Source organism: Miscanthus floridulus, chromosome 7 (genome assembly GCF_019320115.1).
Source record: "Miscanthus floridulus cultivar M001 chromosome 7, ASM1932011v1, whole genome shotgun sequence".
In the NCBI taxonomy this organism is placed as follows: Eukaryota; Viridiplantae; Streptophyta; class Magnoliopsida; order Poales; family Poaceae; genus Miscanthus; species Miscanthus floridulus.
Genome location: NC_089586.1, coordinates 114,974,740 through 114,991,474, shown reverse-complemented (window position 1 = coordinate 114,991,474; position 16,735 = coordinate 114,974,740).

Here is a 16,735-nt window from a genome sequence, read left to right as displayed (position 1 = left end):
ATAAGCTACCGGTTTGTTTGTTAATTGCTTTGTGTTTGCTTAGGTGAGAAGGACATGTGATTGGGAGGACTTCACTGGTCGTGGAGAGTTAGTGGAGAGGCTAAAGATACATTCACCTCTCGATAAAGACAGGAAGCGTTGGATGAGGGAGGAGAAGCAGATGGAGGTGAGGATGAGGTATGGGGTAAAGATGCCATCATGGAAGACCCGTAACAAGATTTTAGAGGACTTTCCTCAAGTGACCGGTCGACCCCTGAACTATTACAATAGCGAGGATGAGTTGATGAGCTTCTGGCGACAAAACAAGGAGGCCTATGACTTTAAGGAGGCCGAGGATGCAAGGGAGATGGCCTTTTTTCATAGGCATATCTATCGCTTATGTGAGTAGTTGATTTCAAAATTTGTTTGGACTGGTGCATCTTCTTACAATTGTTGGCAATGAGACATTGTTTCCTTCTTGTAGTCCCCAATGATGCACCGAACGATGACCATATCCCCGCACCTATGGAGGAGGACGATGACGATGACAAGGATGATGAGTAGTGTTTCCTCTCAACTGATGAAAGGTCCTAATGGCTAGAAGGGGGTGAATAGCCTATTAAAAATTTTCTACAACAACACTTAACAAACCGGTTAGATAATTATGAGGCGAAGCGAGTGTTGTGCTAGCCTACTAAAAATGCAAGCCACCTACCCCAATTCTAGTTTATGTAGTTTTTATCCACACAATAACTATGTCACTACACTAAGTTAGTGTGCTCCCAAAAGGCTAACTAAAGAGTCACATTAACTAAACTAACAAGCTCTCACAACTAGCTACACTAAAGAGCTTGACAACTAGTTTGCGGTAATATAGAGTGAGCAAGATAGTTATACGGCCGTGTTGAGAAGTGAACCAATCAATCACAAGGATGAATACCAATGAAAACCAATCACCTCAGAATCAAATGATGAACACAATGATTTTTATCGAGGTTCACTTGCTTGCCGGCAAGCTACTCCTTGTTGTGGCGATTCACTCACTTGGAGGTTCACGAGCTAATTGGCATCACACGCCAAACCCTCAATAGGGTGCCACACAACCAACACAAGATAAGGATCATAGAAGCCACGAGCAATCCACTAGAGTACATTTTGGCTCTCCACCGAGGAAAGGTCAAGAACCCATCACAATCACCATGATCGGAGCCGGAGACAATCACCAACCTCCGCTCGACGATCCTCGCTGCTCCAAGCCATCTAGGTGGCGGCAACCACCAAGAGTAACAAGTGAATTCCGTAGTGAAACACAAACACCAAGTGCCTCTAGATGCAAACACTCAAGCAATGTACTTGGATTCTCTCCCAATCTCATAAAGATGATGAATCAATGATGGAGATGAGTGGGAGAGCTTTGGCTAAGTTCACAAGGTTGCTATATCAATGCAAATGGCCAAGAGAGTGAGCTTGAGCCGGCCATGGGGCTTAAATAGAGAGCCCCCATGAATAGAGCCGTTGTACCCCTTCACTAGGCACAACACGGGATGACCGGACGTTCCGGTCATATTGACCAGACGCTGGACCTCAGCGTCTGGTCATGTGATGTGTGCCACGTGTCCCCTCTCTTCAAATACTGAGCGCTCGATCTCAACGGTCAAGTGATGATCGGACGCGCTGCTGCGAAGTGACCGGACGCTGGACCTTAGCATCCGGTCGTTTCCAGTAAGCATCCAAAAATGATTTTTCATGACCGGACGCGTCCGCTCATGCTCGACCGGACCCACCTAGCGTCTGGTCACTCGGTGTCTGCTCTGTGCACTGCCACGTCAGTAGGACCGGACGCAACCCTCCAGCGTCCGGTCACTAAGTGACCTAGCGTCCGATCAGAGACTGACGCTAGCGTCTTTGCTGCTTCTTCTAATCGGACACGCTAGTCCTACCGAGACCAGCGTCCGGTCACTTACAGTGACCTCCATCTTTTCTGTTCTAGGGCGTCGGTGGCACCGTCGGACTATCCGCACTCCACTGGTGAAGTTCCTAACCCTTGCTCAAATATGCCAACCACTAAGTGTATCACCTTGTGCATATGTGTTAGCATATTTTCACAAATATTTTCAAGGGTGTTAGCACTCCACTAGATCCTAAATGCATATGCAATGAGTTAGAGCATCTAGTGGCACTTTGATAACTGCATTTCGATACGAGTTTAACTCCTCTTAATAGTATGGCTATCGAACCTAAATGTGATCACACTCTCTAAGTGTCTTGATCACCAAAACAAAATAGCTCCTACCATTTATACATTTGCCTTGAGCCATGTTGATAGCTTCGGCCCAAAAAGATTGACTAACATTGTACTCACTAAGCATAGACCTTGCTATATCAATGAGTGTTCTATTTTTTCTCTCAACAAGGCCATTTGATTGTGGAGTATACTTGGCTGAGAATTGATGTCTAATTCCAAATTCATCACACAACTCATTAATTCTAGTGTTCTTGAACTCACTATCATTGTCACTTCTAACTCTCTTGATGGTTGTTTCAAACTCATTGTGAATGCCCTTGACAAATAATTTGAATGTTGCAAACACATCACTTTTGTCCACTAGAAAGAATATACATGTGTATCTAGTGTAATCATCCACTATCACAAAGCTATATTTGTTACCACCAATGCTAGTGTATTGAGTTAGCCCAAACAAATCTATGTGCAATAACTCAAAAGTTTTACTAGTGCTCATTATGCTTTTCTTAGGATGAGTGTTTCCAACTTATTTGCCGGCTTGACAAGAGCTACAAAGCTTATCCTTTTCAAACACAACATCTTTCAAGTCTCTAACCAAGTCATGCTTAACCAATCTATTCAATTGTTTCATTTCAACACAACCAAGCCTTCTATGCCATAACCAACCCATGCTAGACTTAGTGAACAAGCATGTAGATAATCTAGCTTCACTGGCATTGAAATCAACCAAGTATAGATTCTCATATCTAAAACCTTTGAAGATCAAATTAGAGTCATCTACACTTATGATTTCTACATCATCTACCCTAAATATGCGTTTGAATCCAAGATCACACAATTGAGCCATGGATAACAAGTTAAAGTTTAAGCTCTCTACTAGCTACACATTGGATATGCTCATGTCATTGGATATTGCAAATCTTACCAAGCCCTTTGACCTTGCCTTTGCTATTGTCACCAAATGTGATACTATCATAACCATCATTGCCATTGGTGTTGATTGAGTTGAACATTCCTGCATCACTGGTCATGTGTTGAGTGCACCCACTATTAAGAACCCAATGCCTTTCTCTAGCTTTGTAATTGACCTACAAAAGAAGATCAATTCTTTTTAGGTACCCAAACTTGCTTGGGTCCTTGAAGGTTAGTCACTAAGCTCTTTGGTACTCAAATGACTTTCTTCTTTGAGCCCATCCATGGTTTACCAATGAACTTATCCTTTACACCATTTGCACCCTTGGTAAGCATATAGAAAGAATCAAGCTTAATGGAGGATACATTAGCATTTTTGCTCTTGTTTTTGCATTCATGCTCTTTATGACCAACTTGCTTGCAACTAGTGCAAAACTGACTATTTTCTTCATAAAACTAGTCTTGTGAGGAGCAAAAGTCATCTTACCTTTCTTGGAGATATAGCCCAATCCCTCTTTGTAGAGAGAAGCTCTTTAGCTACCCAAGCATATAAGCAAGCGGTCCTCACCACCATAGGCCTTAGCCAAGGTGTGAGTGAGCTTATTGACCTCCTTCTTGAGGTTCTCATTCTCAACCATTAGTGAGGCATCACAAGTGAAACCATCACTACTAGATGAGGTGGAAGTAGAAGTACCACAAGAAGGGTTAGTGGGAGCAATAATGATAGGCATAGATAATGATTCTTCAATTATATCACAAGTTAAACCTACATTGCAAGTTTCAACATGCTTCTTTTATTTTGCTCATCAAGCAAAGAGGAATGAGCCTTTTCAAGCTTTTTGTGAGCCTTACCAAGCTTCTCATGGGCTTCCTCCAGCCTCTCATGATATGCATTGAGCTCATCAAAGGCTTGCTTAAGGGCTTTTAGTTCCTTACGCAAGCTTTTGTATTCCCTTCTCTTGATGTCAAAGTGTTCTCTAGCATCTTCTAGCATGTTAAATAGTTCATCCTTAGTAGGTTCATCATCATCACTATCACTTTCATTTTCATTTCTGTTATCATGTTCCTCATCGCTTCCATCATCACAAATTTGTACCTTAGTGACCTTAGCCATGAAGCATGATGGAGTGTCAAAGAGAGAAGGCTTCTCATTGATTGCAATACTTGCAAGTGCCTTCTTCTTGGTGGTCTTGTCATCATCACTTGAGGAAGTATCACTATCCCAAGTGACCACATATGAACCACCCTTCTTCTTGAAGGTCATCTTGTCCTTCTTCTCTTTCTTTTCCTTCTTGTCCTTCTTCTTGTTCTTCTTGTTGTCATCATCATTGTCGCTATTGTATGGATATTGAGCAACAAGATGATCTTTACTTCCACATTTGAAGCACCTTCTTGACTCTTCCTTATTCTTGGATGAAGATTTCTTTCTTCTAGCACGGTACCCTTTCTTCATCATGAACTTGCCAAATTTCTTAACAAAGAGAGCCATCTTCTCATCATCATCATCATCCCATGAGTCATCATCTTTACTTGATGTATCTTGCTTTGCCTTGCCCTTGGATGATATGGCCTTGAATGCCACACTCTTCTTCTTCTCATCTTTCTTCTCCTTCTTTTCTTTCTTCTCATCATCATCTCTATATGTATCATCGATCATTATATCTCCCAATACTTGGTTTGGTGTCATGGTGTCCAAACCACTCCTCACTAGAATAGTGACCAATGTGTCAAATCTTGAAGGTAAGTATCTCAAGAACTTATGGAAGAAGTCCTTGTCCTTCACCTCTTCTCCAAGTGCTTTGAGATCATTGACAAGCACTTGAAGCCTATGGAACATCTCCGGCACACTCTCATCATCCTTCATCTTGAAGCTTGCAAACTTCTTTTTGAGAATGTATACCTTTGCACCCTTCATGGCCGCGGTGGGATTCTTCGGATCACCAATCTCAATTTTGGTTTCTACCATCTTCCACACCTTTCTATTGATTGACTTGATATGTGTGGTCATCTTTAACTTTCAATAAGGATAATTTGTGCCATCCAATTGGGGTGCTTCTTGGTGTTGTTGATTTGACCCATTTTTACACCGAAGGTTGTTAAGCCTCAAATCACAATGACCTCGGCTCTGATACCACTTGAAATGTCCTAATGGCTAGAGGGGGGTGAATAGCCTATTAAAAATTTTCTACAACAACACTTAACAAACCGGTTAGACAATTATGAGGCGAAGCGAGTGTTGCGCTAGCCTACTAAAAATGCAAGCCACCTACCCCAATTCTAGTTTATGTACTTTCTATCCACACAATAACTATGTCACTACACTAAGTTATTATGCTCCTAAAAGGCTAACTAAAGAGTCACACAAACCAAACTAACAAGCTCTCACAACTAGCTACACTAAAGAGCTTGACAACTAGTTTATGGTAACGTAGAGAGTGAGCAAGATAGTTATACCGCTGTGTCAAGGAGTAAATCAATCAATCATAAGGATGAATACCAATGAAAACCAATCATCTCGGAATCAAATGATGAACACAATAATTTTTACCAAGGTTCACTTGCTTGCCGGCAAGCTACTCCTCGTTGTGGCAATTCACTCACTTAGAGGTTCACGCGCTAATTGGCATCACACGCCAAACCCTCAATAGGGTGCCGCACAACCAACACAAGATGAGGATCACAGAAGCCACGAGCAATCCACTAGAGTACCTTTTGGCTCTCCGCTGGGGAAAGGTCAAGAACCCCTCACAATCACCGCGATCGTAGCCAAAGACAATCACTAACCTCCGCTCGACGATCCTCGCTGCTCTAAGCCATCTAGGTAGCGGCAACCACCAAGAGTAACAAGCGAATCCCATAGTGAAACACGAACACCAAGTGCCTCTAGATGCAAACACTCAAGCAATGCACTTGGATTCTCTCCCAATCTCACAAAGATGACGAATCAATGATGGAGATGAGTGGGAGGGCTTTGGCTAAGCTCACAAGGTTACCATGTCAATGCAAATAGCCAAGAGAGTGAGCTTGAGTCGGACATAGGGCTTAAATAGAGAGCCCCCACGAATAGAGCCATTGTACCCCTTCACTGGGCACAACACGGGATGACCGGACGCTTCGGTCATATCGATCGGACGCTAGACCTTAGCGTCCGGTCACGTGATGCGTGCCACGTGTCCCCTCTCTTCAAATACTGAGCGCTCGATCTCAATGGTCAAGTGATGACCGAACGCGCTGCTGTGAAGTGACCGGACGCTGGACCTCAGCGTCCGGTCGTTTCCAGTAAGCATCTAGAAACGATTTTTCATGATCGGACGTGTCTGATCATGCTCGACCAGACTCACCTAGCATTCGGTCACTCGGTGTCTCCTCTGTGCACTACCATGTCAGTAGGACCGGACGCAACCCTCTAGCGTTCGGTCACTAAGTGACCCAGCGTCTGGTCAGAGACCGACGCCAGCGTCTTTGCTGCTTCTTCTGACCGGACGCGTCGGTCCTACCGAGACCAGTGTCCGGTCACTTACAGTGACCTCCATCTTTTCTGTTCTAGGACGCCGGTGGCACGGTTGGACTATCAGCACTCCATCGGTGAAGTTCTTAACCCTTGCTCAAATATGCCAACCACCAAGTGTATCACCTTGTGCACATGTGTTAGCATATTTTCACAAAAAAATTCGAGTGTGTTAGCACTCCACTAGATCCTAAATGCATATGCAATGAGTTAGAGCATCTAGTGGCACTTTAATAACCGCATTTCGATATGAGTTTTACCCCTCTTAATAGTACGGCTATTGAACCTAAATGTGATCACACTCTCTAAGTGTCTTGATCACCAAAACAAAATAGCTCCTACCATTTATACCTTTGCCTTGAGCTTTTTGTTTTTCTCTTTCTTCTTTTCAAGTCCAAGCACTTGATTATCATCATGGCATCACCATCATCATGATCTTCATAATTTCTTCATCACTTGGAGTAGTGCCACCTATCTCATAATCACTTTGATAAATTAGGTTAGCACTTAGGGTTTCATCAATTTACCAAAACCAAACTAGAGCTTTCAACTGATGCCTACAAGGTAGTACATATTTTGCAAATGCCAATAGTTTTGGCATTACGTACGTCTTGTATATGGTAGATGGAGGACTGGTACGATAGCGTTGCTTCTTTTATGCAAAGGCAGCAAGATCCATACATATTTTGCAAATGACCTAGGGTTGCCATTTGGTAGTACTTGTTCATGGTAGATGGAAGACTAGTGTTAGTAGTAGTGCTTGTATATGCTAGATGGAACACTTATGTAGATGATGATGATGATGACCTTCGAACAATGCTTCGAACTCCTTATCGTGTGTAATGCTTCGAACTCGTTATGATATGACTCATTATGGTGTGTAATGCGAACAATGTTTTGAAACCATGAAGAAAATACAATGCCAATAAGTTATGAAATAATGGACTTAGGAAACAGTTTCACAAAAATAGCGTCACTTGGAGAAAATGGACAAGAAATTTTGTGTTTGGAAAAAAACTATGAAGACAATGTCAATATGTTATGAAATGGTAGACTTAGGAAATTGTTTCACAAAAATAGCGTCACTCGGAGGAAATGGCCAAAATTTTTATGTTTGGAAGAAAAACATGAAGATAATTCAATTTTAAGGACGTATATTTTGAAAACATTCATGAAAGCTAGACTTGGAGGTAATAGCCGTAGCTAACAGATTTCTAGGACTGTTGCACCAGCCAAAGTGGCCCACCTGCTCCCCCTGGTGCCGCTCCCCTGCCGCACGAGGGAGAGGGAGAGAGAGGGTAGCAGGAGTAGCCGCTCAACTCGCCGATGGCGCGGGCTCAGATGGCTAGGGCGGCCGGGGACGCAGGGTGGCGGCGGCGACGGCGCAGCGCCGAGGAGCGCGGAGTGAAGGAGAGGGAGAGTGAGAGAGAAAGGAAAATGGACTGGGCCAACCATATCGTATATGATCCTGTCGCGCCAGCCCACCTGGCGCGACTTCAGCGCGATAGGGAGGGCCTCCGGACCGCCACGTCAGCTCCGGTCAATGATGCATGCCACCGTGGCACCTCTTGTCGCGTCAGCGCATGTGGCGTGACCAAAAAGGTCACATTTGCAAATACTTTTTTTGGGGATTAGTATTAAAATATTGTTTAAAAAAGGATTTAAAAAAAGCAAAGCATGTCTGCGACGTCAGCGTCCATGCTCTAAAGATTTACTGCATACTCACTATAGGAAACCGAGACTTTACCCAGTGCTCAAATCTTTGCCGAGTGCCAAATATCGGGCACTTGGCAAAGGCCACCTTTGCCGAGTGCCGCACTCGGTGAAACTTGGCACTCGGCAAATAGGGCTTTGCCGAGTGTCTGGCACTCGGCAAAGCCAAACTTTGCCCAGTGCCAGACACTCGGCAAAGTTGGGCACTCGGCAAAGAGGCGCCCGGGAATAACGGTACCCAACGCCGTCCTCTTTGTCGAGTGCCTTCTGTTTGGCACTCGGTAAAATATTGGCTTTGCCAAGTGCCTAGGGTTAGCACTCGGCAAAATATTCACTTTGCCGAGTGCCAAACCTTGGCACTCAGCAAAATAAATTTTTGTTTTGTTTTTTGCCACCAACTTTTTTTCTTAGATTTGTATTTGTACCATGAACAACATGTTCAAATTTGGCACAATTTCATTGCTGTTTGCTATATTTCTTCACTTTATTTCGTTTTCTTGCAATTTCTTGGTTTGTGAACACCATACGTGATGACGTCCTCCAAACGTTTTCAAATTTTTACCACCGCATATGCATGTGATATTATGACATCTCGCCAAGTTTCATGATTTTTGGGATTCGTTTGAATTTTATAGAATTAAATAACCACTCGCACGCAAGTTCGCGACGTTGCCCCGTGAGCACGTTGATCGAAATTTAGAGACAGTTCCTAGATTTAGCATAAAGTGACACTAACAAACAAGAATAACATTTTTGGAATGGATCAAAACTATTATTCGATGCACCTGCAGTTCAAACCTACATTTTCTAGAAAATTGCAAGAAAACGAAATAAGTGAAGAAATATAGCAAACAGCAATGAAATTGTGCCAAATTTGAACATGTTGTTCATGGTACAAATACAAATCTAAGAAAAAAAGTTGGTGGCAAAAAACAATTTTTTTTATTTTTCCGAGTGCCAAGGTTTGGCACTCGGCAAAGTGAATATTTTGCCGAGTGCTAGCCCTAGGCACTCGGCAAAGCCAGTACAGGATTTTTTTTTAATTTTTTATTTCGCCGAGTGCCAGATCAGGGGCACTCGGCAAAATACTTTCTTTGCCGAGTGCCCCGGATCTGGCACTCGGCAAAGAGGTTTGAAATATAAAAACCGGACACACGCACACACACCACGCACACACCACGCACACACCACACACGCACACACACGCGCGCGCGCCCACCCCGCCGCCGCCGCCGGAGCCGCCGCGCCGCCGTCGGCTCCCCACGCGCCCACCCCGCCGGCTCCCTGGCCCGTGCGCCTTGGCCCCGCGCCTGCCGCGCCCGCGCGCCCGTAGTAGGAAGGAGGAGGAGGTAGGAGGAAGAGGAGGAAGGAAAGGAGGAAGGAGAAGAAGGGGAGGAGGAAGAAGAAGAAAGAGAAGGGAGGAGGAGGAGAGGAAGGAGAAGGGAGGAGAAGGAGGCAGGGGAGAAGAGAGGAGGAGGGGAGGAGAGAAGGAGAAGGGGAGAAGAGGAGAAGAGGAGAAGAGAGGAGAAGAAAGTTGCCGCCTCAGTTCGTCGACCCTCACACCGTAGCGGTCGTCCCTGTTGTCGTCGCTGGCCCTCGGTCTTCACATTCTCGCTGGCAAGGTATGCCCTAATGTTAGTATTAGTTAGTAAGTAGTAGTGTTAGTAGTGGTAGTTAATTAGTAGTGTTAGTATTAGTTAGTAAGTCCTAGTGACAGTAGTAGTTGTAGTTGTTGTTCATAGTTTTAGTGTTAGTAGTAGTTATTGTTGTATGTATGTGGTTGATGACCTTCGTGCCTATGTTTGGTATACATGTGGTTGTTGGCCTTCGTGCTGATGTTTTCTACAGGTTTTGGGAATCTCTCCGTGCAGGGGAGGTGCTGCCGAAATTTTCAATGGAGTCTAACCATTTGCCTTTTCTTTGCAGGACGAGGACCGTTGGGAGGCACTCGGCGACCCCAATCGTCTTCGTCGGCGTTGTGGTTCTGCCTACACCGCGTCGCCTCACCACTGCAGCGACTCGCCACCGCCCCACTAGCCTAACCTCACCGACACCCTAGGTATAACCCATCTTCCATACTTGTATCTCGTGTAACCCCAGTTAGGCGTCTCCCATCCGAAAGAGATACGGTCGTTGGTATGCAGATCTTTACATACCAAATTCCGTACATGTTTCGGATTGTCCATGTTTTTTGGATAGCCTATGGATGCGTAGATGGGTTGGTTTTTGTGGCCCGCTCCTGTCCAAGACAGAGTTTCAGCACCACCTCCTCGTTCTCCTGATACACAATCTCCCTGCCAGGACGTGTATTGGGAGAACAACGGGGAGGTGCTACCAAAATTCTGTCTTGGATAGGAGCGGACCATGGAAGCCAACCTCATCTACGCATCCTCGGGTGGGATTAGGACCTATCCTTCACCTATTAGATGTATAGTAGGAACACCTTGTGGATTTACCTACAGTTTTTATTACTCGCTTACATATGCATGTGCCAGAGGATGGATAACCGTGAGTGGATGTACACGGGCCATGCAAGTATGACCCCAGAATGGATGACCAAGACCAATGCTTTCTTAGAGCATGCATTTGGCAAGGCTGCTAAAGGGTCAGCCCGGATGCCGTGTCCGTGCAGCAGATGTGGCAACAAGAAAAGAAAAATTAAGAGGCTCATGGGGGAAGATCTTATCAAGTATGGATTCATGGCAAACTATACCCGTTGGATCCACCATGGTGAAGCCGATCGTATTAGAGAGGAGGTGGTGAGACAGCATCTCAAGGATTATGATGGAGATGGCGGGGTAGCAGACTGGATGGATGACATTCAGCAGGCATGGTTCGGTGAAGGATTGGAGGAGAAGCCAGAGGAAAGCGCAAAGGCGTTCTATGATATGCTGTCTTCAGTGTAGAATCCCTTGCACAAAAAGACAATGGTATCGTAGCTGGATGCAATTAGACGCATCATGGGGTTGAAGTCGTAGTTTAGCATGAGTCGGGACAACTTTGATGGTATGTTGGCAGTTTTTGGATCCCTGCTTCCGGAGGATCACATCCTGCCGAAGAACTTGTATGAGTCACAGAAACTTCTTCGTGCACTTAAGATGCCGTATGAGCAGATCCATGCTTGTCCGAATGGATGCGTCCTTTTTAGGAAAGATCACGAGGGAGCAACGCACTATCCAAAGTGCAAATCCTCTAGGTACCTGGAGGTCGACACTAGTGATGGCAAGAAGGAACAGCTGAGTATCCCTACGAAGGTCCTACGGTACCTTCCTTTCATACCGAGGATCCAACGGCTGTACATGACAGAGGAGTCCACGAAACAGATGACATGGCACAAAAATGGCAAAAGGTACAATCCGGACAAGATGGTACACCCATCGGATGGCGACGCCTGGACCCATTTCGATGGCATACATCGTGTTAAAGCTGAGGAGGCTCACAATGTATGTGTAGCGTTGGCAACAGATGGGTTCAACCCGTATGGATTGTCCGTGGCCCCATACACTTGTTGGCCCGAGTTTGTGATACCCCTGAATCTCCCCCTCGGTGTCATCTTTCAACCCAAGAACGTATTTTTGTCGCTGATAATTCCTAGACATCTGAGAAACAATATGGGTGTGTTCATGGAGCCTGTGTTCGATGATTTGATCGATGCTTGGGAATAGGGGGTACTGACATACGACCGAGCTACAAAGAGAAACTTCACAATGCATGTGTGGTACCACTACTCCCTGCATGACTTCCTGGCGTATGGCCTATTCTGTGGGTGGTGTGTTCACGGGAAGTTCCCATGCCCAATATGCAAGGCAGGTGTGAGGTTCACTTGGCTGAAGAGTGGTGGCAAGTTTTCTTTGTTCGACCAACATCGTCAGTTCCTCTCCCTTGACCATCCATTCAGACAAGACATCAAGAACTTCACGAAAGGTGTTGAAGTCACCGATCCTGCACCTCAGATGATGACCGCTGCCGAGATCCGCGCTGAGATAGAGGCTCTCAAAGTTGATAAAGAGAAAGGCCATTTTGATGGATATGGTCAGTACCACATGTGGACTCATAAATCGGGCTTGACTAGGCTTCCCTATTTCAACGATCTTCTTCTTCCACACAACATTGATTTAATGCACACAGAGAAGAATATCGCCGAGGCGCTTTGGGGAACACTCATGGACATAGAAAAGTCAAAGGACAATGTTAAGGCAAGAGTGGACCTGGTAGCACTGTGCGATAGACCAAAGCAAGTGATGAAGACTCTCGCGCCTAGCAAGAAATGGAAAAGGACTTTGGTCGATTTTATTTTGAAGAAGGACCAAAGGAGGGAAGTATGTCAGTGGGTTCAGTCGTTAATGTTCCCTAATGGGTATGCGGCGAATCTAAGGAGGGGAGTGAATGTGTCCACTTGCCGAGTGTTAGGGATGAAGAGTCATGACTTCCACATATGGATTGAGCGGCTCCTTCCAGCGATGACTAGAGGTTTCGTCCTCAAGCATGTGTGGTGCGTCCTGGTAGAGTTGAGCTATTTCTTCCGCCAGCTTTGTGCCAAGGAGCTATCTCGGGCCATGATTGATGACTTAGAAAAAGTGGCACCTGTGTCGCTCTGTAAGATGGAGAAGATCTTCCCACTCGGCTTCTTCCTCTCAATGCAGCATCTGATTTTGCACCTGCCTCACGAGGCATGAATGGGGGGCTGAAAGGTCCTTGTTTGGTTTTGGTAATTGAGTGACAACCTAGGTGGACTAATTATGTTTATGTGAGATACACAGGTGATTAGTCCACAGGTACATGTGTGTGAGCAACATATGCCATGAAGGTGAAAATGGCTTAGAGATGTTACAAAGCTCACACATGTGATGATGAAGGAGCTTAAATGCACATGAGACATGACATTGAGTCATGTGATCAAGGTGGAGAAGATCAAGACAAGACTTGGCTTGATGGACCGGTTGCAAGCGTGAAGGGCAAGTCGAAGGCTTTGGAGTGATGGACCGCGTGGCGGTGAAGCTTGAGCAAGACTTGGCGCCGATGGACGATGGCAATGGTGAAGAGCAAGTAGAGTCAAGATCGATGAACCAATATGATCATGTGATGATATGAAGTGGATCATATCATTGTTGATCATGTTGGTGCATGTGTTGCATCGACATTGAAGGAGATGGAATAGAATACGCAAGGCAAAGGTATAACCTAGGGCATTTCATTTCACCGGTCATAGGTGTGTAGAGAAGTTTATGACCAGGTTTAGGATAGATAGCCATACTATCAAGAGGGGCAAACTTGTTTGTATATTGGTCATCTAGTGCCACTCGAGTGATCTAACTTTGCATTGTCGCTAGGATCGAGTGGCGTGGCAAGTTGAGTGGCTAACATCCTTTGGGAAATGATTGTGAAAATGCTAACACACTGACACATGGTGGTGTACACTTGGTGGTGTTGGCACATTTACAAAGGAGGTGGTGTCGGTGCTTTTGGAAAAATAGAATGCCTATTTTCTATTGTGCCGGATGCAAATTCTTGGTGGTTAGCACATTGGAGCAAGGGTGAAGAAGTTAGAAGTGAAAACGAGTTGGTCGTGAAGACGCTGGCGTCGATCAACTGACCGGACGCTGGGTCTAAAAGCACCGGACGCTGGCAGGCTGCGTCTGGTCAGGCTGACGTACGATGACGTAGAAGCTGGAGTGTGACCGGACGCTGGCTGCGTCTGATCAAGTGTGACTGGACATGTCCGATCGAGGTCGGTACCTTACTGGAAATGACTGGACGCTGGGGGTTCAGCGTCCGGTTAGTTGAAAGCTGCTGTGTCCGGTTAGGTCAAGTGACCGTTGGAATCGGGACACGTGGCCATCTGTGGGCGACCGGACGCTGAGGTCCAGCGTCCGGTCAACACGACCAGAGCGTCCGATCGGCCCGACCGTTGCCCAGTGAAGGGGTAACGGCTAGTTTAGCCCTTGGGGCTATAAATAGAAGTGGACTTCGGCCATGGCTGGTGTGGAGCACCTTGGAGGACTTTGTGTCCATGCTTGAGTGTGCTTAGGAGCCCTCCATCACACATATACTTGATAGCGATCATTCGATTGTGTGAGTGAGTGATTCTAGTACGATTGCATCATGAGGTTGCATCGAGTGGTACTAGGTGATCGAGTTGCAAGCTGGTGGTGCTTGTTACTCTTGGAGGTTGCCACCTCCTAGATGGCTTGGTGGTGGTCTCCGTCGAAGTACGCAAGAAGCTTGTGCGGCGCTCCGGAGAAGCGCTTGTGAGGGGCATTGTGCTCGCCCCGCGGGAGCCGCGAAGAGCAACTCTAGTAAAACGTGTCATTGAGCTACCCTCACTCAAGGGGTAGATTCTTGCGGCGCCCGACGTGCGGGCTTAGCGGGTGATGCTAATTAGCCGCCGAACCACCAAGTGAGCGGTCGACACAATGGGGACTAGCGTGTTGGCAAACATGTGAACCTCAGGAGAAAAATCATCGTGTCAACCTTGTTCTTCCTGTTGGTTTGCATCCCCATTACACAAGCTTGCCATTACTTTTATACATATTAAGCTTGTGTAGTTGCTCTTGTAATTAGATAGCTTGTGTAGCTTGCTAATTACCTTCTTGCTTGTGTAGCATAGAAGTAGCTCCCTTGCATGGCTAATTTGGTTTTAGTAACCTTGTTAGTCACATTGCTTAGTTTGTGTAGCTAAGTATTTGCGCTCTCTAATTAGGCATTGGTTGTCTTGTTATTGAGCATTGCTAGTGAGCATCGTTAGCTTTGTGCTTTTGCTTACTAGCATATGTAGGAGCTCCCTTATTGCTTAAAGTACTAGTGGCATAGGTTTGTGTAACCTTGCTCCTAGAATTGTTTAGGAGAGCTCTAACTAGCCTGGCACCTTTGTTGCATAATTGTTATCTTTGCAAGGTGCTAGTGAACATATATAGTGGGGTATAGTCTTGGCTAGACCGATAGTTTTAATTCCGCACTTGTATCGGTTAGTAGACACGATTAAGTTTTAGAAAAGACTATTCACCCCCCCCCTCTAGTCGCCATCTCGACCCTTACAGGGGCCCGTGCAAGCCCGTTGGTGCTATCCAATCGAGAGATGTCTAAAGGTTCTTCAGAAAAAGTGTAGAAATAAAGCCAGAATTGAGGCATCCATGACAAAGGCATTCATTCTTGAGGAGGTGTCAAACTTCACAACATCATACTATAAGGATAGCCTTCCCAGCATGCACAATCCAATCCCTCGTTACAACACCAATGAGAGGTCATCAAATCTCAGCCTTTTCAAAGGTCAACTTGGCAGGGCAAGCGCTTCGAGCACCAAGACCTTGCGGAATGATGAGTGGCGCACTATCATGTTGTATGTGTTGTTGAACCTTGACGAAGTGAACCCTTATGTGCAGTAAGTTCTCAATGAGCTTGTTACATATGCCATCACTATCGTCTATCTATCCAACCCCCTTGTCTCTTGCTTTTTCAGGGAATTTCTGAATACATACTGGATAGGAAATAAGGATCCTTCCCCTCAAGAACAAGATAGTCTTCTCAAAGATGGTGTGCCCAATTTCATTTCATGGTTCGAAAAGAAGGTACCATCCAATTTACATTGTTCCATCTGTGACATCCCACTTTGCTCCTACGAGCGAGTAATGATCTATCCGCCCTCACCTTACAGGCATGCACGGATGCGGAAATGGATGAAGAGTTGAAACAGGTTGTCAAAGGCTTCCCCTATAGGGTCAAGTCATTCACCGCATATGATGTGAATGGCTATCGCTTCCACACAAGAAGCCACGAGCTCAGTCGGCCCAATCGAAAAACCACGAATACTGGAGTTCATACGCCCAGCACCGATGACCACGACTACTATGGCATAGTTGAAGAAATATACGAGCTCAACTTTGAGCTTCGCGGAGGTCATAAGCCAGTCGTATTCAAATGCCATTGGTTCGATCCCAATGTCACGAGAAGAGCCCCTAAGATTGGACAAGTTGAAATTCGACAAGATTCCCTCTATCAAGGAGACGATGTCTATATTATGGCTCAACAGGCCACGCAAGTTTATTATCTTCCATGGGTGTGCCAAAAAGATCCCACTCTTGAGGGTTGGTACCTTGCGCAGTTGGTATCACCGCATGGCAAAGTGCCTGTCCCAAACGATGAGGATTACAACTTTGACCCAAACACATATACAGGGGAGTTCTATCAACCCGAGGGGCTAGATGGCACGTTTGACATAGACATGTTTTTGCTGATGGGCATGGAAGTAGACAATGACATTGATGAGGACGATGGAGATGAGGACGATGGAGAAGAGGTGCAAAATGCCAAAGACTTAGCACTACTTGAGCGATTACGGTTTGGTGTTGCCATTGATGACAATGATGGAGATGAGGCAGAAA